Raw genomic sequence first — 26727 nt, 5'->3', positions numbered from 1 at the left:
ATAGACTTTTGACTTGGGCAGGGTTTGGCACTGCATCAGACCTGATCAGAAAACATTCATAAGGGTTGGTAGACAGACCTGGAACTATTTATAGGGTTTTTAATTTTTTTATCTATATAAGATAGACAGGATAAACAATCCCAAGGACAAAGCAACGGGACCGACGGTTCTGGAGGGACAGGTGAGGGAAAGAGAGGGGGAATCGAACAAACCCAGCGACAAGGGTACAACAAGAGATCGAAAATCAATGGAGAGGAGGGCGCAGAAGGCCTGGTGGGGTTTGATCAAATGCAATGTAGCCAAGAGGAACTACTGAGAGACGAATGAAGATCGAACATGACAGTGGGACAGGAGGAAAGTAAAAGGAAATAGAGGAAAGAACTAGGAGGCAAAAAGCATGTACAGAGGTATAAACATAGGCATATATGTATATAAATATATTATTATGTATAATGATAGATATATGTGCATACTTTATAGATAGCAGGACATTCTACCTCTACTCAAGTCCTCCCTGAACACAAGACCACTTTGTTCTATTAACCTGGCATTCTGTGATGCTCACTTTCCTGACACCATTGCTGAAGTCAAAATGGGTGCATAAGAAAATGTGATGGTTTGGATTTATGGCAGGTCCGATCCCAGATCCCATAGTGTCCCATGCCAAAGCAAACTTTAACCCCAAACCATTGCCTGGCTTTACCCTGGAGGCTTCAGGCACCACCGAAGTGGGTTGCACAGTGGGGGGTGGGGGAGCAAATGTGATAAAGAAAGTTTATGGTGCCTGGCTATCAAAAGATATAGCACCTGGGGTCTTAAAGGCTTGAGGTTAAACAAGCGGCCATCTAGCAGGGAAGCAACAAAACCCACAGGAAAGAAGCACACCAACCCATGAGATCATGAGGTGTTGACAGGATTAGCTATCAGGCATCAGAAGACTCAAAACAAACAACCACTTCATTGCATCAAGGTAGGTCAGAGGTGAAGCCCAAAGCCCACCTGTATATCTGGACATCCTCTCACAGAAAGGCCACAGGGAAGGGATGAGCCAGTCACGGTGCAGTATATAGCACCAATGAAACACACAGCATTCCTCTAGTTCTTTAATGCCCACCCCCACTATCATGGTCCCAATTCTACATTAAAAATCAGACCAGAGCATGTACACTGGTACAGATAAGAACTCTTGAAACAGAATCCAGGACAGACAAACCTCTCAGGAACAGTAATGGGAATAGCGATATCATGCAGGGGGCGGGTGTGTGGAGAAGGGGGAGAAAGAAAGAGGGAACCGATCGCAATGAATAATAGACATACACCACCAGCCTCCACTCCAGGGAGATGATCAACAGAAACGTGGGTGAAAGGAGACAGCAGATGTTGTAAAATATGAAAACTAAAGTAACTTATAAATTATCAAGGGTTTATGAGGGTGGGAGGAGAAGGAAGGGAGGGGAAAAATGAGGAGTTGATTCCAAGGGCTCAAGTAGAAAGAAACTGTTTTGGAAATGATGATGGCAGCATATGTACAAATGTGCTTGATACAATTGATATATGTATTGCTATAAGAGCTGTAAGAGCCCCCAATAAAATGATGTATAAATTTTTTTTAAAAAAGAAAGAAAGCAAAGAGGAGAAGGGGAAGGAAGGAAGGAGGCATGAGTCTTCAGGGCAAAAATGCAGAGTGTATGAGACAACGAGAACTGTGGGCAAAGACATCTTTAAATGACTAGAATTGTTCCAAGATGGTCAACACAATTAGAAGACAGGTTTGGTTTGGTGACACTCTGATACGATTTTGGAAATCAGAACGCTTTGATTTTGACTGTAAGAATCTGGGAATCTTCTGTAAAAAAAAAAGTCAGTGTCAGGGTAGTTAGGAGCTGTGTGGATTCCGATACTTCCACTTTTTCCTGGTAAACCTATCAACTAGCAAATTATCAAAACCTTAAGGTATTATTAATACATAAAAGGTAAATGATCACCAATGATAGCCTCACAGACCCAATCCTTATGATATGTTCTTTCCAAGCCACCAAATACTAAAGAATGTGCCCTAAGTGGAATCCAAACAACCTACTGCTGTCAAGTTCATTCTGACTCTTAGCAACCCTACAAGACAGAGTAAACAGACAAAACACAAAAATTAGCCTTCAAATTCCTCTGTTTCCTATATCTATATTGGGGATAGGGATGGTGGGAAATAGTCATAAAACTAATATGCAATCAAGCTTGGCCAAGAGCACAGAAGGTGCTAAGGAATTAATTGCTTAGAGGCCACTCTGAAATCCATGGTGGTCTCCCAAATCATCACCAGTAATGACAATAGAAGTTGGAGCCAAAAGCCATGGATGGAAACTTTACTGAACTCTTCACATCCTTTAGGTATTAGACTAAGCATCATCTTCTCAAAGACTTGGACTCGTCCTAGCTAAAGTAAAGGATGAAAGCTTTCCGATTTCCTATGCCAATGTGACTTACTTATCCCAAATACAATTAGTTCAATGGCCTGTCTCCTCGACTGGACTATAAGCTATATATAAACAAAGTTGCTGTCTTCTTATTTCACTATTATAGTAAAACCTGTAAGAGCTGGAACTCAAAGGGACTGCCTGGTTTTCCAGATCTCACAAGTTTTGAACTTTTGACAGCCTGCAGTCTAACCACTTTTCTTTTGTACATTTCAGAGAAAATATTTGCGTTTTACTTCTCTTACTGGTTTCTGCCTTAAAGAGATTTTCCTTTCACAAGTTTTCCTATATCTCCCTAGTGCTAGCACAAGGGTAATAAAAATATTGTCCAAAACCATAGAAACCCATATTAAACAAAATAACTAAATGTGTGTGAAGTTATTGTTTCCAAAATATTCTCCATCTAGACATGTACATTTCAGAAGGCATTATTTCCATCTCTCTAACCCTTCCCCAACGAATGCTACACTCTGATTCATACCACATCAAAATGGCAGTACTGGCATCTTTGAGTGCCTCTGGTCATGTTCTTCATGCATGTTCTTCCTGTTTGGGTAACAAAAAGAGGTCTGAGGGATGAGGTCAGGTCTGAGGGCCAGGGTAGGGTACTTTCCAAAGGAAAGTCGCTTAGTATAAAATATACTTTGTGACTCTCATAGAATGAGCAGATGCATTGTCAGGATGGATAAATTCCTGGGTGCAACTTTCCTGGCCTTATTCTCAACCATACGGTTGTTAATTTTCTCAAAACTTCTTCGTCTAACTACCCTGTGATTATCCTGTGTCCTGTGAGTGAATCTATTGAGATAGTTCTTAGGTTGTTCTTCGGTGCTGTCGAGTTGGATCCAAGTCATAGTCACCCATGCATAACAGAACGAATCACTGCCCAGTCCTCCACCATCGTCACCATTGTTTTTCTGTGTGAGACCATTATTGCAGCCGCTATGTCAACTCATTTCTTTGAGGGTAATTCTCTCTTTCCCAGACTTTAACAAACACAATGTCCTTTTTCAAGGACTGGTCTTTGCTGATATCATGTGCAAAGTACGTGAGACAAACTCTTGCCATCCTTGCTTCTAAGATAAGGTGACCAGATGTTCCGCTTTTGGCAGGACACTCCCGATTTTTAACAATTTTTCCTGCATCCCACGGCGTTTTTAAAAAGTCCCGATTTTTGGAAAGAATGCACGACAAGATAGGGTATATGGTTTTCGGCTGCCATGTGGCTATTTCACCAGGATATGGGTTTTATCAATGGTGTCCTGCTGGTGTCCTGCTTAACAAATGTTGAAATCTGGTCACCTTATTCTAAGAAGAATTCTGGTTGAACTTCTTCAAGAAAGATCTTTCACTAACTACGAAATACAACCGCATCAACGATGATGGAAACCTATATACAAATATGCTTGATAGATTGCTTCATGGGATGTTATAAGGGCTGTAAGAGCCCCTAATAAGATGATTTTTAAAAATCCAACTGCTCATCCTCTTTGGTCTTCTTTCTTCAGTGTCCAACTTTCACATGCATATGAGGTGTCTGAAAATACCATGGCTTGGGTCAGGTGCACCTTCGTCCTTTGCTTTTGAATGCTTTAAAGAGGCCCTTATGCAGCAGATTTTTTCCGATGTAATGTGTCATTTGACTTCTTGTCTGCTGCTACCTTGAGAATTGATGGTGGATCCATGCAAAATGAAATCTTTGACATCTTATCTCTGTATATCATGATGTTATCTATTGGTCCAGGTATAAGGAGTTTTTTTTTGTTTTACATTGAGATATAATTCATACTGAAGATTTCGATCTTTAGTTTTCATTATGAAGTGTTTCAAGTCCTAACTTTTAGCAAACACGGTTGTGTCTTTTGCATGTTGCAGGTTGTTAATAAGCCTTCCACCAATCCTCATGCCATGTTGTTCTTCATATTGTCTGCTTTCCCAAAGGATCTGCCCAACATACAGATTAAGTAAGTATGGTGAAAAGAGACAACCCTGTCCCAGAGCTTTCCGGATTTTATTGTTTTTTTATTGGCCACATTCTCTTGTTCTCTTTTGTTGGAATGATTGCATCTTGGTCCAGGAATAGGTTTCCGGTATGCACAATGAAGTGTTCTGGAATTCTCATCATGCTCAAGGATATCCATAGTTTAAGATCCACACAGTCAAATCTGCCTTTGTACAGTAATAAAACACAAGGGAGCACCACTCTAGTATTCTCTGCTTTCAACTAAGTTCCACTAGTAACGATATCACTTGTTTCATGTCCTCTTCTGAATCTGGGTTGACTTCCTTGTCGATATACTGCAGCAACTGGTGTTGAATTATCTTCAGCAAAACTTTACTTGCATGTGCTATTAATGGTATTGTTATAATTTCTGTATTCTGCTGGGTCACTTTTCTTTGGATTTGATACAAATATGAATCTTTTCCAGTCGGTTGGTCAAGTAACTGTCTTCTAAATTTCTTGGCATAGACAAGTGAATGTTTCCAGTGCTTCAGCTTGTTGAACCATTTCCATTGATAATCTGTCAATTCCTGGAGCCTTTGTTTTTGTCAAATGTCTTTAGTGCAGTTTAGAATAGTCCCACAGTAGCATTAGTTCTTTATTATATGCTACCTCTTGAAATGGCTGAATTCCAATCAGGTTGTTTTGGGGGTGTTTTTTTTGTACAGTGAATCAGAGTATGCCTTCCATTGTCTTTTGATGATTACTACATGGTTCAATAATTGGTCCATAGAATCTGTCAATGCTGCAAACTGAGGCATGAATGTTTTCTTCACTTGTTTTAGCTTAAGATATACAGAGTGTGTTCTTCCTTTTTTATTTTTCTAATCCAGGCCTTCTCACATTTCATAGTAATATTTTACTTTATCTTCTCAAGGTGTCCTTAGAAGATTTCTGCTCATTTACTTGACTTTATCGTTTCTTCCATTTGCTTTAGTTATTTTACATTCAAGAGTTAGTTTCAGAGTTTCTTCTGACACACACTTTGATCTTTTCTTTGTTTCTCTTTTTAATAGTTTTATTGGCATATACCTCACATATCATACAGTTTAATCATTCAATCATAAGATAGGGTACCCCATAAAACTTGGAATGCCCCCAGAGCTATGTATTTAATTTTTTTTTACCAAACAACTTTATCACCTTCAAAGTACTCTCCATTACACACAATACATTTGTCACATTTGTGACTCCATTCTTGGAAACATTTTTTAAACTCATCTGTTTGGATGGCTGATAGCACCTCGCTTGTTTTGTTCTTCACCTCTTCAACATCATCAAATAGCTATCCTTTCATGTGCCTCTTCATTTTCAGAAATAAAAGAAAGCCACATGGAGGAAGAGCAGGTGAGTCAGGTGCATGGGGCAAAAGAGACACGCTGTTTTTTGCCCAAAACTGGTGCACTGAGATGACTGCGTGAGCAAGTGCATTGTCATGGTGGCCAAACCAGTTCCTGTCTGCCACAAGTCAGGCCTTTTTGTCGCATACTAATACACAATCTTTTCAGGACCTTTAAATAGATAGTTTGATTAACATTCTGACCTGGTGGAATGAACTCCAAATGCACTATCTCTGTCATATTAAAAGACAAACAAATGAGCATCAGTTTTTGGGGGGTACCCCTTTGTCTTAAGAAGAATTGTAGAATCATTACCACAATCAATTTCAAAACATTTTCAATTCATGCTCATTGATGTTAGTTCCACATTCCCCCATCCTCCCCTGCCATGTCCTTAGGCAATTAAAAATCCTGCTACTGTCTCTATAGATCTACCTATCCTGGATTTCATAGACAGAAAATCACACAAAACACAAAAAGGAAGTAAACCAACAACAATGACTAGGCAAAGCATAAAATACTCAATCAAGAAAAAAACAGAAGATATTAAAAACTTTAAAATAGGTTGAAGGGGAAATAACATGAAAAAGTGTCACTATTTGAGTTAAATACTTCTGCCATAATGGTCTACACAATCCTCTCTCTGACAGCGAGGCTATTCACATCCCTGGACTATGGTCAGAGGGGATTCACCGGAGGCTCAATCCACATGGGGACCCTGCAAATGGATTTTGAGCTTCCACTGTCATCCATAGCCTCTGCAACCCAGACACAATTCCTTCCTTTGCATTTAGATCTTATTATTTACAATCCTTGGATCACACAGGCTGATATGCTTTTTCCATGTGGAATCAGTCAATGACTAACATATGGCTAATTGTTTTAAGACAAGCTTTTCTATCTGATGCTATCTGATTACTGGGTACCATCTCGTTTCTTCACCACACTATGCTATCATACTCATATCTTCAGTGATCTCTTCATGAAAGTGAGAATTGAGCAGGGCCAAGTCATAAGGACCAATTCTTCTGAAATTGGGTCTAGCATTAAGTGGAAGCCCCAAATCCATGGATCTACCTATGGTTTAGCGATGTCTCTCTTCACTTCAGAGTCAACACTAGCATTTTATGACCGAGAACACTACAAATCATCCCCGTGGGACACGAAGTAATCCTATTGGCAGTGAGAATGAATAATTTAACTAATGATATAACATTTAAAACACTATTGAGAAAAAGAAATCAGACAACTTGGGTCAGCTTGAGACTGCAATATGTGCATTGTTGATTTCTACAGATTAAACTCATAAGTGACTAGGAGCTATTTACATGCAAAAATAGGAGTTGGCGATGGGGCAAAAACTTTCAATAATACTCATTCACAAAAGTAGAACCATGCCTACCAGATTAATACGTGTCTTAAGAAAGCAAGAAGATAATTAAAATAGTTAATATACTGTAGCCCTGGTACACCATTCACTGGGATCTGAACCAAAGCAAGGGATCTGAACCGAAGTCCAACAACTGCCAATTCCATAACCTTGGGGTAACAGTTATTTGCTTCTCACAGGGCATTTTAGCCTTAAGTTCAAGGGAGTATGTCATTTCCTTTAATCTACTACAGGTAAGTTTGAGGTAAAGCTCACATCACTTATTGGAGTTTCCACCTTGAATCCTTCTGGTGTGGACTAGGAAGGATACTCTGCACCTTGAAAAGGTAGAATCTAAAATCTCAATAGTCTATTGCACACAGCTTGGGTCACCAAGGGCTGGATAGAATCTAAGACAAAATGTCCAATTGTATATAAATACTGTTAAGCACTTTATTCCTGTTTAGAGGTTGCTCCTCCCGGTTAACCTACCAGCAGAAATGTAATCACCTTCCCTGAGAAAAATGCCTCCCTGCCCCCATCTTGCATTGACTTTCCAATAAGTTTTGCTCATCACACTTGTAGGAGTATCTGTTGATTTGAGGTGACCGTAACACAATGTTGTATGGCAGCAATTGAATGGTCTTGTCCCTCTCCCCAGATCTGAAACACTAAACACAGCTGAGGTGAGGTTGCCGATGTCAAAGTGTTTTTTAAGATGTACATATAAAGGGGGATAATATATGGTTAATGAGTATTAGGCAGGCTCTTTACCCTCATTGCTTGGGAGACAGAGTAGAAGATTTCATGATATGGATGGACCTGGAAACCAACATGCTAAATGAATTTAGTCCATCACAAAAAACCCCAAATGCGGTTTGAGTCTACTACTATAAGGATAGGCATCAAGACAAAGGCAGGCTTCTGAACTCAGGTCATGTTTCCTGTTTTTAAGGGTCTCTTACCTGCTTCAGTTTAATGATCTTAATGTCATGCCACAACTCTCCAGGTTTCCAATCATTAGTGTAAAGTCTGTTCTTGACATGGGTTATAAATTCAGGAGGGATATGATCAAGGTTGTATTTTGGTTCTCATCAAGTTTTCATTTTCTTTAACTTTAGCTTAAACCTGCATATGGGTAATTAATGGTATGTTCCATAGTCAGCTCAGGCCTTAATTTTCCTTTTTATTAATCATTTTATTGGGGGAGATCTTACACATTTTATAAAAATCCATCATTTAATTATATTAAACACACTTGTTCATATGCTGCCATCAACATTTCCAGAACGTTTTCTTTCTACTTGAGTCCTTGTTATCAACTCCTCTTTTTTCCTCCCTCCCCCCACACTCGTGAATCCTTGATCAATTATATATTATTATAGTTATTTCGTGTGTTACATTGTCCGTTGTCTCCCTTCACCTACATACCTCATACTTGTCCCCTGGGGAGTGTGGGTGGCTATATATCCAACTTTATAATGGATTCCTTTCTACCCCTACCCCACCATCCCTATACCCTCATGATATCCCTACTCCCACTACTGTTCCTGAGGGTTTTATCTGTCCTGAATTCCATGTGTCAAGAGCTCTTATCTGTACCAATGTGTACACTCCGGTCTAGCTGGATTTTTAAGGCAGAACTGGGTCATGATAGTGGGGGAGGGGGAAGTATTCAGGAACTAGAGGAATGCTGTGTGTTTCGTTGACACTATACTGCACCCTGGTTAAATTTTCCCTTCCTTGCAACTCTTCTATGGGGGGATGTCCAATTGTCTACAGATGGGCTTTGGATTTCCACCCCATCCCCCTCTTTCACATCGATATACTGTAATTATTTTGAACCTGATCCTGTTCCATGTGGGATTATTTGCTTCCCTGCTAGATCTTCAAGCCTGTAAGACCCCAGACACTATATATTTTAATAGCAGGGCACCATCCACATTCTTCACCACATTTACTTAGGTACCCATTTTGTCTTCAGTGATCATGTAGGGAAGGTGAGCATCAAAGAATGCCAGGTTATTAGAACAAAGTGTTCTTGGGTTTAGCGAGGTCTTGAGTAGAGGCCCAAAGTCCATCTGCTGTCTTAATATATGACATAAAATATATGTACATTGGCCTCTATACTTTTTCATTATAAATTAATATTTACATATATACACCTATAGCTGTACCTCTATAGTTTTTGCCTCCGAGTTCTTCCCTCTATTTTCAGGCCTTGTTTTGAGCAATAATATTGAGCTTCTCTATCCTATCTTCCCACAGATACAGTCAATTTGATTCCTTTGTATTTTATCTGGTGAAGTCCATGTTTATAGTTGCTCTTGAAGCTATAGCAAAAATGTATTTGCAATGAAGAATTTATTGGTCTTGCAAAATTCTGTCATACCAGCTCCAGCTTTGCTTTTATCAACACGGACTTATTTTCCAGCTTATGATCCTTAGATCTTTGTTTCCAACTTTCATATTCCAATCACATGTAATTATTAATGTATCTTGATTGCATGTTTGATCAATTTTTGATTGAAGAAGTTGGTAGAATTCTTCAATTTCTTCATCATTAGTTCACTGGTTGCTACAAAGTCGAGTAATTTAGTAACTGCAATTCCTTGTAGGCATACAGATATTTCCTATCTCAAACAGTATTGTACTTCAAGATAGATCTTAGAACGTTCTTTTTGATGATGAATGTGATGCTATTCCTTTTCAATTTGTCATTTCTGGCATAGTACAAAATGATTATCGAACTAAAAATGGCCAGGAAAAGTCTATTTCTACTCACTAATGCTTACAATATCACCTTTATATGTTCTATTTTATTTTTGTTGACTTCCACTATTCCTAGATTCATATTTCATACATTCCACATATCGCATGTTTTAAATGAAAAGGCTAAAGTTTTAAATCGGCAAATAGAAAGTCTTTATGTATCTAGTGTCCCTTTTTTTCCAATCTAAAAATTGGCATAAAGGCTGGGTAATATTAGGAAACTGAGGCAGCCATGGAGACAGCAGTAAAGAAATCTGATGATGTATTGCATTTGAGTAAAAATGCTGCAAATGTCCTGTTTAGACTGTTAATGAACAAAGATGTCAATTAGTGGACTAGGGTGTTTTTGACACAAACCATGGATTTTTAATTACCTAATATGCATGGGCAATTAAAAAGAGGAAGGCCCTTTAACTAGATAGATTGACACCATGGATACAACAATACTCAGTCAGGTACAGGAACAATTATAAGGACCATGCAGTGTTTTGTTCTGTGGTGCATAGGGCCACGATAGGTCAAAACTTTCTCAATCTAATAACATGCATGGGAAAATTGGACAATTCATAAGGAAGACAAAAATACTTTATGCCTTCCAATTATGGTGTTGGTAAAGAACACAGGATTTACCATGGATGGCAAGAAGAACAAATCTATATTGGAAGAAACACAGCACGAATACTCCTTAGAAGTGAGGATGGAGAGACTTTGTCTCATATCCTTACAGCATGTTAACAGAAGAAAGAAGTCTCTGGAGAAGGACATAACTTTGGATAAGCAGATGTTCAGTGAGGAAGACTCTTAACAAAATAGACTGACAAGTGGTTGCACCAATGGGCTCAAACATAACAACAGTTGTTAAGGATGGGGCAGGGCCCAGCAGTGTTTCATTCTTTTGTGCACAAGGCTTCTATGAGTTAGAATCTACGTGACGGCACCTAACAACAAAAATGCACAAAGTGGAACTAAATGGTTGAAAGTAGGGTGATCCTGGGAAATCCAAGATACATGGTTACTGTCTGGAATTCTTCTATTTTTAAACGAATCCAACACCAGTGTGGCTAAAGAACTGCAGAGAGTTTCACAATACCCTCAGTCTCTGGTTATGACTAACCCTGAATAAGAAAGGCCCATGATTTCTCAAAAAGCAGTGTGTATGAAGTTACTTATGGTCATCTGTTCTTTCTTTACATCCCACCAGATCTGTCTGAGGGCATCAATTCCTTGGCCATAATCTAGGAACCTCTTTAAGATACATACCACTAGGCTATCCTTGATGTCCTAAATTAGCTACTGCAGCATTTTAATGCCAGTACATGAGCTCTTTTTAACTATTTGATTGCTTTTGTTAGCAAGGGGTCACATAAGGCCATTAAACACTAAACAACGTCCATGAGTTAAGAGTTTCTCTCAGATCCTGTAGAAAGCTTAGTGGAATTTCCAAGCATTGGTAATGAGTATGGGGTTGAGAGAGCTTGGAGTATTACTGCCAGTGGTTCAGTCAGAGTGAAAACAATTAGCAGTACTTAGTCCTCTTCCGGGATTCCGGGGGAGTAGTGGCTATGTGTGGGGCTGTTAACCAAAAGATCAGCAGTTCAAAAAAACCACCAACCACTCCATGGGAGAAAGACAAGGCTTTGTATTCCTTCAAATAGTTACAGTCTCAAAACCCCACAGGGGCAATTCCCTGCTTTCCTATAGGGTTGCTCTGAGAGAGAATTAACTCGATGGCAGTGAGGATTTTGTTTGTTTGAGTCTATTTCTAATCTGGAACAGTTCACATCTCCTTAGATAATTGGGTACTCTCTGGCTTCCTGGGTATCATTATTTTGTGAGAAAAATTGTGTGCCTCCTGTGGCTTGAAATTCCTATCTTAGTATTGTTCATGCTTGTAGCTCCCAAGTTATTAGCCTACATGATATTGTCAGTACAGATTTGTGGTAGTTACATAATTTCATGTCAACCTGACAAGCAGACCTGAACTAACACAAGACTGAACTCAAAAAAAAAAAAAAAGCAAACACTGCTACTCAGACAATTCCAAGTCACAGTGTAGACCAGAGTGTCAAACTCAATGAAACCGTGGGTCATTTGGTACAACAGGCAAGATTCACGTGGATCACATTACATTTACAAATTTTGTTAAATTAATGTTTTGAAGTGAGGATTCAGGAATATGGACAGGATAATTAAAACACTATACAATTGTTTTTATTTGAACATTTATTTTATTTAATGTATTTATAAAATTAAAATTATTCTTTTTTACCCGAATCTTGCCAGCACTTTCTTCTCACTAGTTTTCATTTACCTCTTACATTGTGACCGGAAAACATAACAAAGCAACTAATAAAAAACACAAAATAGTGTACAGCTGACACACATGATGCACAATCATAATGACGTCCCTCTAAAAATGTTAACTAGCGCTGCCGCTAAGAATAATTCATAACAGCACAGCCCAGAGTGCTCTTCTGAACCTTTTCGCTATTGGGATCTGTTTACATGACGTGACACAGAGTGGCAGACATATCGCTTCCAAATGTCGCCGGAACTGAGTCAGCGCGTTTGTACACATCCACAGGCCCCCAGGAAAGGCACTGGGCCACATGTATACTCATCTTCAGTAGCTAAAGGGCTAACGAGGGAATTGTATGTATGGTATTGCCTCAATCTCCCCTAAGAATTATTTTCTCCATAACAATTTTTTCTATTTTCACTTTATTTCAGAGCATCGTGGGCCACAAAAAATTACCATGCGGCCCCTGGGCCACCAGTTTGACACCCCTGGTGTCGACTAAAGCTGTGACTACTATGTCACTGGAGAACTTAATCTTTGATTTGAAAGAGTCTGAATTAGGTATTCAGTTGTCTGGATTAAGAGAGACTACAAAGGAAGCTAATGGGCTTTCCTTGCCCATTCTTTCTCAGTAGAATTATAAAGTGTGCAGGATCATACCACAGATAATAAGCCAAACTCCAGCTCACAGCGTCAATTTAGCACAGCAAACTAATATGAAGTACCATATATACTGTGTAATACACTGAGGAATTTTTGGAGGGGAGTGGGACTATCCGTAATCTTGAGAATTTTATACTCTGAGAGATATACTTTAAATTATTTAATATAAAGCAGTAAATGATCATTAAAAAGTTGTGAAAGAAGAGTGGTAGAGGCAGAAAGAAGAGACATGTAGGCCAATCTGAGCATTCAAAGATGTATGAAAACAGAAGACCATGACTGGAGAGAGTGATTTTAACTCAAGTCTTTGTGTGGAGTCAATAGATACTATAAATTGAAGACAGAGTCGCAGAAAGGGAAGAGGCTAAAGAGCTGACAGAACAGGGTGGATTTTGGACTTCTTCGGGGAGGACAGAGAGTTGTCTTTTATTGCACACCCACTCCTCCCCCACATATGCACCCTTACAGTAGAGAAAGGGGTAGAGGATGATCTGGTTGGAAAGAAGAAAGGCAGGCATTAAAACACCTAGCTTGCCACACAACAAGTTCTCAATAAATGTTGTTTCTCCTGTTTCTCTCCAGAAACATTACCAGAATTTCAGGAGTCAAACTGTATCCTCTTAGGATTTCAGTGAAAACTGGAGATCTCCACTTGGAAGCAAACTATAGACCTTCCTCTGTAGAGCTTCCTCAGTGTAGACATGACAAAATGTTCTCCAAAATCCAGTTGGCAATGGCACACACAGGCAGGCTATTAAGATGAATACTGCTAACCTAATATAAACCTCTAGATCACTGGGCACATTAGCTAGATAAATACTAACCTGTAGCATTTCTCTTTGTACTCTCATTTTTATCTATTTTTTTCTTTCAGATCTTCATCATAGTTTATCTTTATGCCCTCTTTGGGTTAAACTAGCTCAATGTTCTCTCCAGCAATGAATCTTTTTAATTTCTCACTTTGCTTCAGTCATATCACTCGACAGAGGGAAAAAAAATGTCAAAAGGAATGAATATATGCTTTAATACAAGTCACGCTACTCTCCGTCACCTGATTCAAGAATCCCCAGTTATTGTCATTTCCCTATAATTTCCTGGAAAAGACTATTTATCTACCTCAGTTTATAATCCTTGCTGATTAGAATGTCTAGTGCTCTCCCCCCAAAAGAAAGTCTACATTTCTATGATTTAAAAAATAATTTAAAACCTTTAATGATCCTTCTCCAACAAATAAGAACCAGCTCACTAACATGACTAATATGCCTCCACACTCCCACCAATGATCACAAATATCTAACTCCCCATTACCTACATGTGGACTTAGAGCTTGACCAAAAGCTAAATGGCTACTTCCCAACCCACTCCCAAACATTTTTAGTTACCTACTTATGGCTCAGTCACTCCAATAAGGGCACTGATGCATGGTAAGGAGGCACACAGAGAACACTAAAGATATAATGGGAAAAGTTAAGAGAAGAAGGCATGACTTTTTACACTACTTGCATTAAGGTTTCTTACAGAAGCAGGAAGGATATACATGTACATATACACACATATTAATATAAATAAATCTTACATCTGTATGTAAGGTTTAATTATATTAAAATCAAAACATAGCTCATGGTTGTAGTCAGGTGCCATTGAGTCAGTTCTGCCTCATAGCAACCCTATGTATAACAGAACAAAATACTGCCCAATCCTTCACTATCCTCACAACTGTTCTTATGTTTGAGCCAGCATAGCTTAAGGTCATAGAAAGAACCACTTTCTTAGTTAAGTAGAAAAGATGGTTTACGTATTGTGTTAGTCTGGGTAGACTAGAGAAACAGATTATGTAACTACTGCATGTATGAATGAATGTCCTAGTGGAAGAAGTTGATAAAATATTCTCTGGAAACTGGAAAGTTACACACTAAGATTACTATAAATTATGTGTGTACATGAACACACATACTTATGAGTAAGCCTACCAAACCCCCAAAGGTACTATTCCTTAGACTTCTATTTCTCAGTACCGTAGTGGTAGAAGACAGTGATCTTCAATATCATCCACTCACGTTTGCGATGCAATTAATCTTTATATCATAACCCCCCAAGAAAGGCATCTTGCAAGTTACAGCCTTCTCATAATTGTACTGGAAGATATACTGTAATTTACTTAGCATAGCCATGAATTTAGAGGACCATGATTCAGAAGCTGAAAAATAGAACCTACTGGAAGCACTCCAACTTGCTATATTTCCTGGAATACAGGTAAAAACCCATTACAGTTAACATCAAGATAGCAGAGCTTCCGCGTACTAATGTTCAATCTCAGAGCAAACTGACGATATGCTGTTGAGTTGGCCACCAATATAATTATTTCTAGCAAATAATCAAGGATAACACATGTTTCTTTCTTCCACTTCTCTTCCAGTGACAGGCACTCTTTACAACGAAAAAACATTTAGGTGCTGCTGGCCAAGAAGCTCTTGCTTGATAATTCACAGTGAACATTAAAATTGAACAGTACCTTCCGTCAGTTTTATTCAGCATCACTTCCCCAGTCCGGCCTTACGTTTTCAAATCTTATACACAAGCAAATACTAGAATCTGATGTAGGTGTCAAGTCAATTCCTTGCCTAGGCCACGACTTAATCTTCAAGCTATTTTGTAACTAAGTCTATCTATTTTAACTGTCACTTCTATAAGATTTATGTCAATTAGGTTATACACTTAGTCTGTTCATTTTTTTCAGTTAAATTGCTAATATAAAGTCTACCCAATAGGAGATAATTTAAAACACAGTAGATTCTCATTCTTCTTTGTATGCTTACAGCTGTCATGAAATATACCACATGTTTCCAATAATGTAGTAAAATGAAATGTTTGATGTAACTAAAATTTCACAAAAATTTCTAGTTCTTGCCTTTAATAATAAAAAAGTGTTAAAAATGGACAATTTTCTCCCTGACTCCATGGCAGAGAAAAGTTAACATCTAATAAAATTATGCATTTTTCGGGCACAAGATTTAAGCAACTTGCTAGCATGGCACTTAGTGAGCATAAGCATATAATTCATAGAAAACACTTTACGTTCTTTCTGAAAAGGGCCTAAAATGCTTCATTTTCTGTAACAGTATAGATTTCTGTTGTACACATCATGTGTCCTTAAAACACCCTTATAAAAGATTATTCTTATTCCTATTTTTACAAATATTCGATGGAACCCAAACTCAATAGCCTGCTTACAGTCTCTCAAGCTACTCTATTTTCCTGCTTTTCACTAGTACAATGCTTAATGGTTTTGAGATTGCAGCACTCCATCATTAGCTGGTGGACTTGTTTCCCTCCTGCCAGTGTGGTATGTGTGGATATTTTAATTCAAACTACTTTTGGTTTTAAAAATTCATGACCTCTTGAAGTAATGAGAGGCTGATTAAAAAATTCACCTCAGATTAATATCCTTACCTTAAATTTAAAAATGTTACCAAGTACCTCTATATAAGATAATATTCCATTTAGATAGATAATAGTGGAGTGGGGAGAAGGGAAGAAAGTTATGAAGATGATAACAAAGTGGTACTCTGAGGGTTTTGCTACTAAAGGCGTTTATAAACTGATGTGAAAGACATTTGCACAAATAATAGAAAATATGTGATAAATTGGGCATTGGGGAAGATTAGTGGGAGTTATTAGCAGAGGACATGACATATTTGAAAGAAGCCAGCTTGGAAGTTTGGAACTGACACACTAGTCTCGTGCTCCAGAGTTTATCTTATACACCATTAGCGCACGAGCATGTGGGTGCACACGCACACAGACAAATGTATTCCCACTTACATCCAGAGATGTACAAGTAGAAATCCCACATACAGTTATGACTGTTGTACTCTGCTTTCCAACTCTGTGTCTATGAGGCTGGATTCACCGAGATGGCAATAATTTTTAGGATGTATGCTACCAATGGCCACAAATACATAGATATTTCTTTATCTTCAATCTTTCACTTTACTAACAGTTCTACAATCTAAATAGAAATCAATAAAATATTAGTTAAATAAACCATGGGCTACCCATACAATAGAATACCATGTATTGTAGTCTACCCACTGATATTGTATCAATCCATCTCTGGATATTGGTAATGCGCTTTAGTTATGTAAGATTTACCAATGGGAGAAGCTGGGTGTTAGGAACACAGGATATTTCCATATTTTCTTTATTATTTTTTGCAACTTCATAGGAGTCTACAATTCTTACCAAATAAAAAAGTTTTAAAAGAACAACCAGACATTAAGACGTGACAAAATAATAATAATTTATAAATTATCAAGGGTTCGTGATGGAGGGGGGAGCAGAGAGGGAGGGGGTAAAATGAGGAGCTGATACCAAGGGTTTAAGTGGAGAGCAAATATTTTGAGAATGGTGAGGGCGACGAATGCACAAATGTGCTTGACACAACTGATGTATGTATGGATTGTGATAGAGTTGTATGAGACCCTAATAAAATGATTACAAAAAAAAGAACCAGGCATTTCCACATATGCTGATATGGAAGCATCTTCAAGATTCACTGTTACATGAACAAAGATGACACAGAAAAATACATACAATATGCTCCACTTTGTGGAAGACAAAAAGCCATGTCCATATAACTGCTAGCATAAGCATACACTAAATAAGTGCTGATAGCAGCGATGGTTTTTGGTAAAGGAAACTGGTTAGGTGGGAGACGGGGGAAATGAGACCTACAGCTTGTGTGTGCGTGTGTGTGTGTGTGTGTTCAGTTTCATCTACTGCCTCTTCAAAAAAATAATTCCTGGTGTAATTTTCTTGTCATATCTGGCATAGTTCCCAGGTCAAAAGGTCTAGGAATTATGGGATGGGATTCAGGGATAAGTTTGTCCACTGATCCAGGATTCTGAGAGGTTCCCTTGCTGGTCTGTGAACTACTCAAGGGCTCGGGACTGTACTATTTGTTGTACCTGGCACAGAGTCTGGTACATTTAGGGACACAAGTTTTCTTGACTTAATTTGACAAATTATCTTGGGCATGACATGTTGATCGACACTTATAACCCCAGACCCAGGATTCCTCACTATTGACTTTCCTCCTGAAATGATGTTTAAAAAATATATAACTCATTAGCCTGCCATTCCCAGGTCAACAACTGTCTATCCCTAGACACCAATGCTAGGAAAAGTATCAGATTTATTTAGTGAAGACAGGCTTTTCTTTGGAAATATAGGTGGCTTATATAATCTTTTAAAATTTTAATATAAAAATTACTAAAGTTAGTCTTCAGCATAAAAATTAAGTTATAAGGAATCAGTCTAGATTACATATATGATCTGAGTGTAGCAATTTGTATGTTCATGAACCATGAGACTCTTTACTCAACTTAGCTACAACCCCTCCTTCAAAGTCATCACCCCTTTTGCTTTTATGGGCTTTGTTTGTACCTCTACGATGCCCTTATCTTGTTGAATCACAGCTATCTCCATGTATAACCTGGTACTCTTAGAAGAACATGAATAAGTAGGAAAGCCTTATTTTCTTCTTTATTCCCCAGTAACCAATATAAAATTCAATCACCTTTGAAGACAGCTCACTTAGTTCACATTTCATTATTGAAAAATTGAATAACATTTTTAAAAGATCACTTAATTTATAACTAGACTATTTGCTTAAAATAGTATAGCAAGTTTGTTGTGAGGGTACATAAAAACATTCACAATTACAGAAAAGAAATTGTGCTGTCATAACTAATAAGCCTTGTCCTTTTTTTAAAAAAAGATGATGCTTTGAGTTTCGAAGGTGAAGTTAGAACTTTCCATATCGATGAACTGAAACTGCATCTTTTCTCCCTTCCTCAGCCATTTATTTACAGCTTGTCTCTAAGCTGAAATGTTACTACAAAATTGCTAAGCTACTCTCTTTAAACTTGGTAAACAAATGCTAAAAAAGGAGACTAAGATCCCCAGGGGAGAAAGAAGACAGTAGTCCCTTCAGAGAGCACCAGTTCAATAGCTTCCTACTTACAAGGAATCCTACTTTGTTTGCCAGCCAGTCAGCCAGCGCCTAGAAGTACTGCAGTCCTTTGGTACTACATGCAGCAGGTTCAAGATTCACTCAAGACAGTTCAAAGCTTTTTATCCATTTGTCCTGTCACCTTAGTTCTTCTTCAAATAAATAGAATTGAAAGCAAGTCCAAACTAGAGCTGATTTTGATACCCAATAGGAACAAATCATCAATACCATAAGTATATTGGAAGTATAAGGCTTAATGGTGGCAGGGACTCCACCTTATCTAAGAAACTCCCACAGAGCCTGGAACATTGTAAATTCACTTTTTAAAGTGTTTATTTGGATTACCTATATACTCAAATATAAGCTGACCCAAATATCAGTCGAGGCACTTAATTTTACCACAAAAACTGCATAAAAAATGTGCTGGAAAACTCAGCTTATACACGAGTATATACAGTAACTTCTTCAAGGAGTAGAAGTCAAAACCCTAAAAGAGACCAGGATGACTAGTCTGATAGGGATAGATGGGACCCCCAAGACTGGCCTTCATCAGCCCATGGACCTTAGCCTTTCAGTCTGGAACTGAACTCACCTCCTTGTTAGAATAAGCAGCCATTTAAGATCAAAAGGAGCCCTGGGCGGTGGGGGTGTGTGTGTGTGTGGGGTTTATATGTTGGCCTGCTAACCTCAAGGTCAGCAATTCAAAACCACCAGCTGTTCTTCAGGAGAAAGGCAGGACTTTCTATTCTTGTATAGAGTTACAGTTTGGGAAACTCAGAGGCCGTTCTACCCTGTCCTTTAGGGTCACTAAGACAATGACAGTGACTTTGATTTTGGTTTGGTTGGTTAAGATCAAAAGGGCTTTGAAGACAAAGCTAAGAGGGTAAAAAGGGGTTGGAAAGGTAACAAGAAACGCAAGGGAAATGTGGAATAAATAGTGGTACACTGAGGACATTGCAATGAATTAATTGAATCAGAATGCGTATGAATTATTGATCATGTAAAACCACGATCTACTCTGTAAGTTTTCATCTAATTCACAATAAAAGGGATTTAAAATTTTTTTCCACATAGTTTTATCATTGTCAAACTTCAGAAAAAAAGAACATTCCCTTAAGGGACTGCATTTAAGCTAAAATAACTCCTTAGGCAATAGAAAGAAATATTGTGTGAGACATATCTCACATCGGGTTGCAGATCTCTTGAAATTAGTTCTAAAAGAAAGGTGGGGAAACTCAGAATGATTTTTTAAATTGTTTTAAGTTCCCCAAGGCATAATGTTACAAAATTCTAAAACATATTAACTTTAATATTTTAAAATGTCAATGTTTTAATATTATAACCCCCCTCCCAAGTTAGAAATCATACTGAGAAGAAACAGGAGAGGCTTAAATTCTCTTTGGTCTAGTTTGGATGTCTTAAAAAATTGGAATAAGAATCGACTCTTGTATTGTGAGATGCATGGTTTATTGGTAAGAACAAACTCTTATTTCATAAAGATATTCTGAGGATTATTTTGAAATTATGTTTTTAGTCTTTAATTAAGCACTGTACAGAAAGAGCCAATATATTCTACTTAGGCAATATGCTTGTGCCTGTTTATAGCATATGGAATTGTAAAATGAAGCAACTCTGGGGGAAAAATCAATTTATACCTCCACTCTTAAGAATCTAACCTACATATTAGAGTGCTAAAGTTCTAAAGCTAACTATCAACCCATGACTCTAATTTGAGGTATTTTTCAATGGATGCCTTGGAAATAATAATTAACCTCTTACAATGATATAGTTTAAATTAATACTAACATAATTTCAATAGTATGTAGAATTTTTGCTCCTCTATAGCTCGGTTCTCTACTGTTGTTCGTATTTTCATTTAAATTTTGTATTTATAGATTTTAAACCCATCCACCATTTTATAAGTATCGCTTTATGCCTTTGTTTTTAAAAATCGAGAAAGAGTTGCTAACTCTTTATACTATGAATAACTCTATTAGGTAGGTAGCTTTACTGGTGCTCCCTATTTCTTTGTGTACATTCAAGTTACTGCACAGTGTCGCTTAAAACAACCTTTAGTGTTTCTTTTCGCAAATGTCTGCTCATGATGTGTTCTCTTGCTTTTTTGGAATGTTCTAATTTTGCATACATTTTTTTGAAGGACAGAACTGCTAGACAATTTGGTTGACAGTGTAGTTTTCTATTTCTTTCAAGCACTTAGAATAGTTCATCTCACTGCCCTCTTGGCCTACATTGTTTCTGATGACAGGATAGCTCTTGATCTTACTGAAGATCCTTTGTGTGTGACGGCTGCTTTCAAGGTTCTTTACACAATATGTCTATGTGAGGATCTCTTTGAAATTATCGTATTTTGTGTTTGAGTTTCTTGAATGTACACATTGCGTTAATTAAATTTATAAAGTTTCAAATTATTATTCCATCAAGTATTCTTACTATCTCCTCTCTTCTCTTCCATACGCTGGCATGCTTGATGATGTTCCACAGGTCTCTAAGGGTCTACTATTTTTTTCTTCATTTTTATTCCTCTTATGAGGAATTCCAATTAATCTATCTGCAGGTTACCTCCAGGTTAACTCAGTCTCATTTCACTGAGTCTTTATTATTCCAGCTCAAATTTGCTGATGAACCCTGCTTGTGTTTTTTTGTTCATTTTAGTTACAATTTTCAATTAAAATTTTTATATTCATTTGTTGTAAAATAATTTCTATGTACTGGTTGATACTATCTATTTGACAAGACACTATTCTCATATGGTCCTTTAATTCTTTAGACATGGCATCCTTTACTTTTTAAAAATACATTTAAAATAGCTGAAGTAAGGTCTGTTTTAGTATGAGGTTAAATCAGAAAGTATGGCTACTAAGTTTCCAGTTCATACATGCATGAGATTATTCCTAAGAAAATGTTTTACACGTGTCTCTGCAATTATTGAATGGCTGCAGACAAGTTCAGTGATACACTTGTCTTAGTCTTGTAAGGGTGACTTCAACAAAAAGGTCCGATCAAAACAGTGGTTTCTAAGGGGATCTGCTGATCCAGTTAAATTCAAGGCATAATGGAAACTGTGTTTCAGGACTCCAAGAGGATCATCTTAATAAATTTTCTCAAAAGGCAAAAGATGACCATAGGGGCGTGTTATTAAAAAGCTTTAAGAAATTACAAACTGCATTATGGGAATACTCTAGACCTTGACTGTCAGAGGTACATGAGTGTATACATCTGTCAAAACTCATCAAATTGTATATTGTAAATGGGTGTGTTTTATTAAATAAAAAATTACACCCCCTTAAAAAATTACAAAGTGCATTGGTGAAAAAATGGCTAGGACAAGTAGTCTCCAGGACCTTTTTCCTATCAAGACCATGCACCTGCTCATTCATCAAAGGCAGCAAGGGCTATCCCATGAGAATTTTGTTGGGAACTTTATCTCACCCACGCTACAGCTTTTATGTTGTCCCTTCAGACTTTCCGTTGCCAGTCATCAAAGAACATTTTAAAGAACACAATTTAATACCCCATACTCACTACCACCGAGTTGATGCTGACGCATAGCAACCCTACAGTACAAGCAGAACTGCCCCTGTGCGATTCCAACACTGCAACTCTCTCTGGGAAGAGGAAGCCCTGTTTTTCTCACCTCTGAGTTCCTAGAGGATGCCCAAACTGCCATTTTGTTGTGGTGTGGAGCAAAGAGCATAGAATTCTCTGAGGAACGGTTGGAGAGATAGAAGCACGACCTTCAGAAGGGTACAGACTAGATGGATGATCTATTGAGAATCAATAGGTCCACATTCTGATCTTCTGATTCACTAAAGGCTTCTATAGTTTTGTAGCTTCCAGAAGGAAAGGTTCTATTTACAGTTTTGTTTTGTCTTTTAATCCCCTGCCATACTGTTTCTTCGTGTGCAATTTTTTTCCTTCAAAATTGGGTATTTCCCATATAGCATGTTTGAGAATCAAATTCCCTTCGGCATATGCTCTGCTGTTACTGTTTGCTTGGTGTTTTGTGATATTTCAGAACTGAGTCTGTAACATTTTCCTTATCATACGTAGCTACTGATGTCTCTGCTCACTCAACTTAGTGGTAATTATTCAACAGAAGTTTCCTAAAATTTCTTGAGCCAATATGTCTTTCACACTTCAGCAAGGGTGTGTGTGTGTGTGTGTGTGTGTGTGTGTGTGTGTGCGCGCGCGCGTGCATGTGTGTGTACTGGGATAAATTTCAATGATCCAGCATGTGTGTATATGTACTGGGACACATTTCAATGATCCATCAGTTTAGAATTCTGCCTTAGCCTTCACGACCTGCTTTTTCAAAGATCAACCACAGGTGAGAGATTAGGGCTCTTTGACCATTGGGCTGCTAACTGCAAAGTTCGAAACCACCAGCCACTTCTTGGGAGGCAAATGGGTGCTTTCTACTCCCGTAATGAGTTACAATTTCGCAAACTCACAGGGGAAGTTATACCCTGTCCTAAAGGGTTGCTAGGAGTTGGCATAGACTCAATGATAGTATGTTTAGTTGGTTTTTGGTTACAGTCTATCTTTGGCATGGACACATCACTGTACATGTGTATAGCATTCTAAATCCCTGGATCTTCCTTTTAAGTTTTTTGGCTAACCTCTTTGTGCCAACTGATATTTCTACCTTAGGGAGTAGTGATGTTAAACAATTGTTTTTGATTGCTTTCCACGGTTAACAAAAAAATACATTTTTTCACTGAGCAAATTATACATCAAATAAAGACAAGTTTTGTGACTGTGGCTTTTCTAGGAGGGTGCCAGACAGGTCAAAAAGTGACAATTCTCTGAACATAATGAAAATTGAGGAGCTATATAGGGAAGCTATGAGTCAGAATTGACTCAATGGCTATGGGTTTGGTTTATGGGTAGGTGCTTTCTCCATTAGATGTTGGCTTTAGGGCAATTTACAAATGAGAAAAATAAATGAATTCTGTCTCACTCTTCTTACAGAAATCTAGCCATTTTATGGGAGAGCATCCTTTCATTAATTCTTCAAGCTCTGAACATGCTGGCTATGACGATTCTTGGTAGTCTTGTGGCTTTTAAAAAGGTACAAACTTTTAAAGGTCCTAATGCCATCATTCCAAAAGTTTCCTCTTCATCCTAAATTGAAAAACATTCTGAAACCGGCATCTTCTAAAAAACTAACAAAACCCAAACTGTGCAGGCCCTCAGTGTTATGAATGGTTCACACAGTTGGCAGCTGAGAAGTTGGAGGCTAGAGTCCACCCGAGGCCCCTCAGAAGGAAGGTCTGGTGATCTCCTTCTGAAAAATCCGCACAATACTATTCTGACACACTTGGGGTCCCCCAGGGCTCAGAGTTGATGCAATGACAAATGGTGATTAGTCAAACAAAATAAAATGGTGAAACTGGGGTGAGGTGGAACTTGATGAGATTACCTTGTTTTTCCATGTTTACAAAGTTTTTTCACCTTTGACAGGATGCAGTCTTTCTACTTTTGCATCACTTCTTTTAGGGAAAAATATTTTCGATTTCTTTCTCTAAGAGGTTTCTGATTTTTTTCAGACTGTATTATATAACCTTAGGCTCTTTAAATTGCCCAGCAAAAATACATGAGATCCCTCACAAAATCTACATATAAACTGCTAGGTTAAAATAAATGTTAACATCTACAAAATTCAAAAAGGAAAAACTTGATGAGCCTCGCTTTATATTCCATTCTACCTTTGATAATGATACAAAACTAAATATGTTGTGTGTGAGTGTGGGGGGCAGTTAAATAACAGATGTAATAAAAAGCATGTGCTGTTATTTGGCTGTATTTCAAGTATTAAACATTATTTCCTCCTTTTAAAGATTCACCTATTGTAAGAACGCCTAAGAGGATATGGGACTGGCAGCACCACTAGTCCAACACATAGAATCTTAACTACATAATAGAAGAAATTTACAAAGGAAAGATCTCAATGTGTTTCTCTGATGAAATGGGAGAAGATGGTGATGATAATCTGCAAGTCTGGACTTTTATAAGGGATCACAAACATTGTAAAAACTCATTTCCATAGAACTTTTACTAGTTTATCACATACAATTGATTACTCAAAATAATGTTGCCAAACCAAAGTACAAATCACACACACAAAAAAAGAATTGACAATCAGCGTAGCATCATCCTAAAACTAGCTGAGGAGAAACCAAACCTGTTTTGAGAGTTCTAGAGAGTTCTAGAGGCCTGAATGAATTAGTTGCAGGTTTGACATAAAAACAACATGCTCAGATCTGTCAGAGGGTGGGGTGGGGTTTTAGGTAGAGGAAATATTTCCCTTCTTGAAACAGCACTTGAAACTGTGCATAAGACTGCGTTCTCTGCTACAAGGCACAGAATAATGTCACATGAAGAATAATACTGAAAAAAAGTCACTGATTTCGTATTGCAATAATGTAAAAGTGATGATAAAATCATCAATATCTTTCCTGTGAGACCCATTTAAATGGAGAAAATATTTAATATAAAGAAAATCATATCAATAAAAATAATAGTATCATTGATATTTAATATCCTGTTGTTTATTCCATTTCATATTTCATGAATCTAATTCTTCCATACTACTTAAAAGAATAACATGTAATAATACTATAGACATAATAATTTTTCATTGCTGTTGGTTTTTCAGAATTCATAGATGTAAAGTCTAGAATTTCAGGAATTTGGGAGTAACCATTAGGTCCTTGTTTATATTTTCATTTATGCCGAGAAGATTGATATGAAGAATTTTAACTTTGTATACTTTAAGGCTATTGTATATGAGCAAGTTACTATGTTAGTAAGTTTATGCTATCACTGTACCAGGTTCAGAAAATTTTTTTGCATTTCAAACTATGAAATATCACAGGAAGTGACAAAAATTTTGCTTTTGAAATAGTTTGCCCTCAAGCAGATTTATACTATGGGTGATTTACATAAATAAATTGCTTTAAAGTTTCAAAGCAATATTGGTTCTTAAAGCGTCACTATGAGTCAGAATCTACTTGATGGCAGCGGTGGGTTTTTTGGACAACAAATACATATTAATTTTGTGTACATTAAAGATTAATGTTCTGAAGTTGTCTGTGACTTAGGTCTGTGATATAAACAAGTCTACTATAAAGTATATCATGAGCACAAATTATATGCCAAAATATTATCTCTGATTTCAAGGATAATTTATAATCCTTTGGGTTAGGCTTTAGCAAATCTGCTTTCTTTCATCTAAATTATATTAATGGAAACACAGACACATCAAATATTTCCATAAAATGAAGTTATACTTTTGTTTGCCAAATGTTAGCTAGTCCAAGTGTGACAATGACATAATGGTGGGTTAGTAAGTCTATTACGGAAACCAGCTTTATAACAGATAGCTCTTTATCTTTGATATGCTCATTTTCTAAGAGAGGGTTCATACTGGTTCATAATCACTGGGCCAATAAATAGTTCATTAGACTTTTCAAGATTCTCATCCAAAGTACTCTGTATGCGAAGGAAAGCAAAAGCATGAATAAGTAGGCATTGAGGAGAATTGTCATAAGATGGCCCAACGTATATGTATTTGTTTCAATATCAAATTTGTGTATCAAGTTTTAAGCCTGGAAGATAGCACCAAGAAGGGGCACTTTGTTAACCTGTAGCTTCAATGATCCTCCATCCCAGGGTTTCCCAAAACAAGTGATACCACCTCCTGGAGGGCACTGGGACAATTCAGGAGAGTGGCTGCAAAAGCAGATACCTACACTTTATCCTGGATTACAGGCAA

The 26727-nt window shown here is 37.6% G+C and overlaps 1 protein-coding gene and 1 non-coding gene across 2 annotated transcripts in view; one reads left to right on the top strand and one right to left on the bottom strand.

The window, feature by feature from the left end:
* Window positions 1-26727, bottom strand: part of AMMECR1 (AMMECR nuclear protein 1) — a 179009-nt gene that overhangs the window by 132682 nt on the left and 19600 nt on the right. The gene's annotated exons all lie outside the window — the stretch shown is intronic.
* On the top strand, window positions 611-743 carry LOC142435411 (small nucleolar RNA SNORA42/SNORA80 family). Its single transcript, XR_012781472.1, has one exon. It is a non-coding gene; the product is annotated as a small nucleolar RNA SNORA42/SNORA80 family (small nucleolar RNA).

Source organism: Tenrec ecaudatus, chromosome X (assembly GCF_050624435.1).
Source record: "Tenrec ecaudatus isolate mTenEca1 chromosome X, mTenEca1.hap1, whole genome shotgun sequence".
NCBI classification, from domain to species: domain Eukaryota; kingdom Metazoa; phylum Chordata; class Mammalia; order Afrosoricida; family Tenrecidae; genus Tenrec; species Tenrec ecaudatus.
Note: the sequence above shows the minus strand (reverse complement) of the source record. Positions and strands in the feature narration are given on the sequence as shown.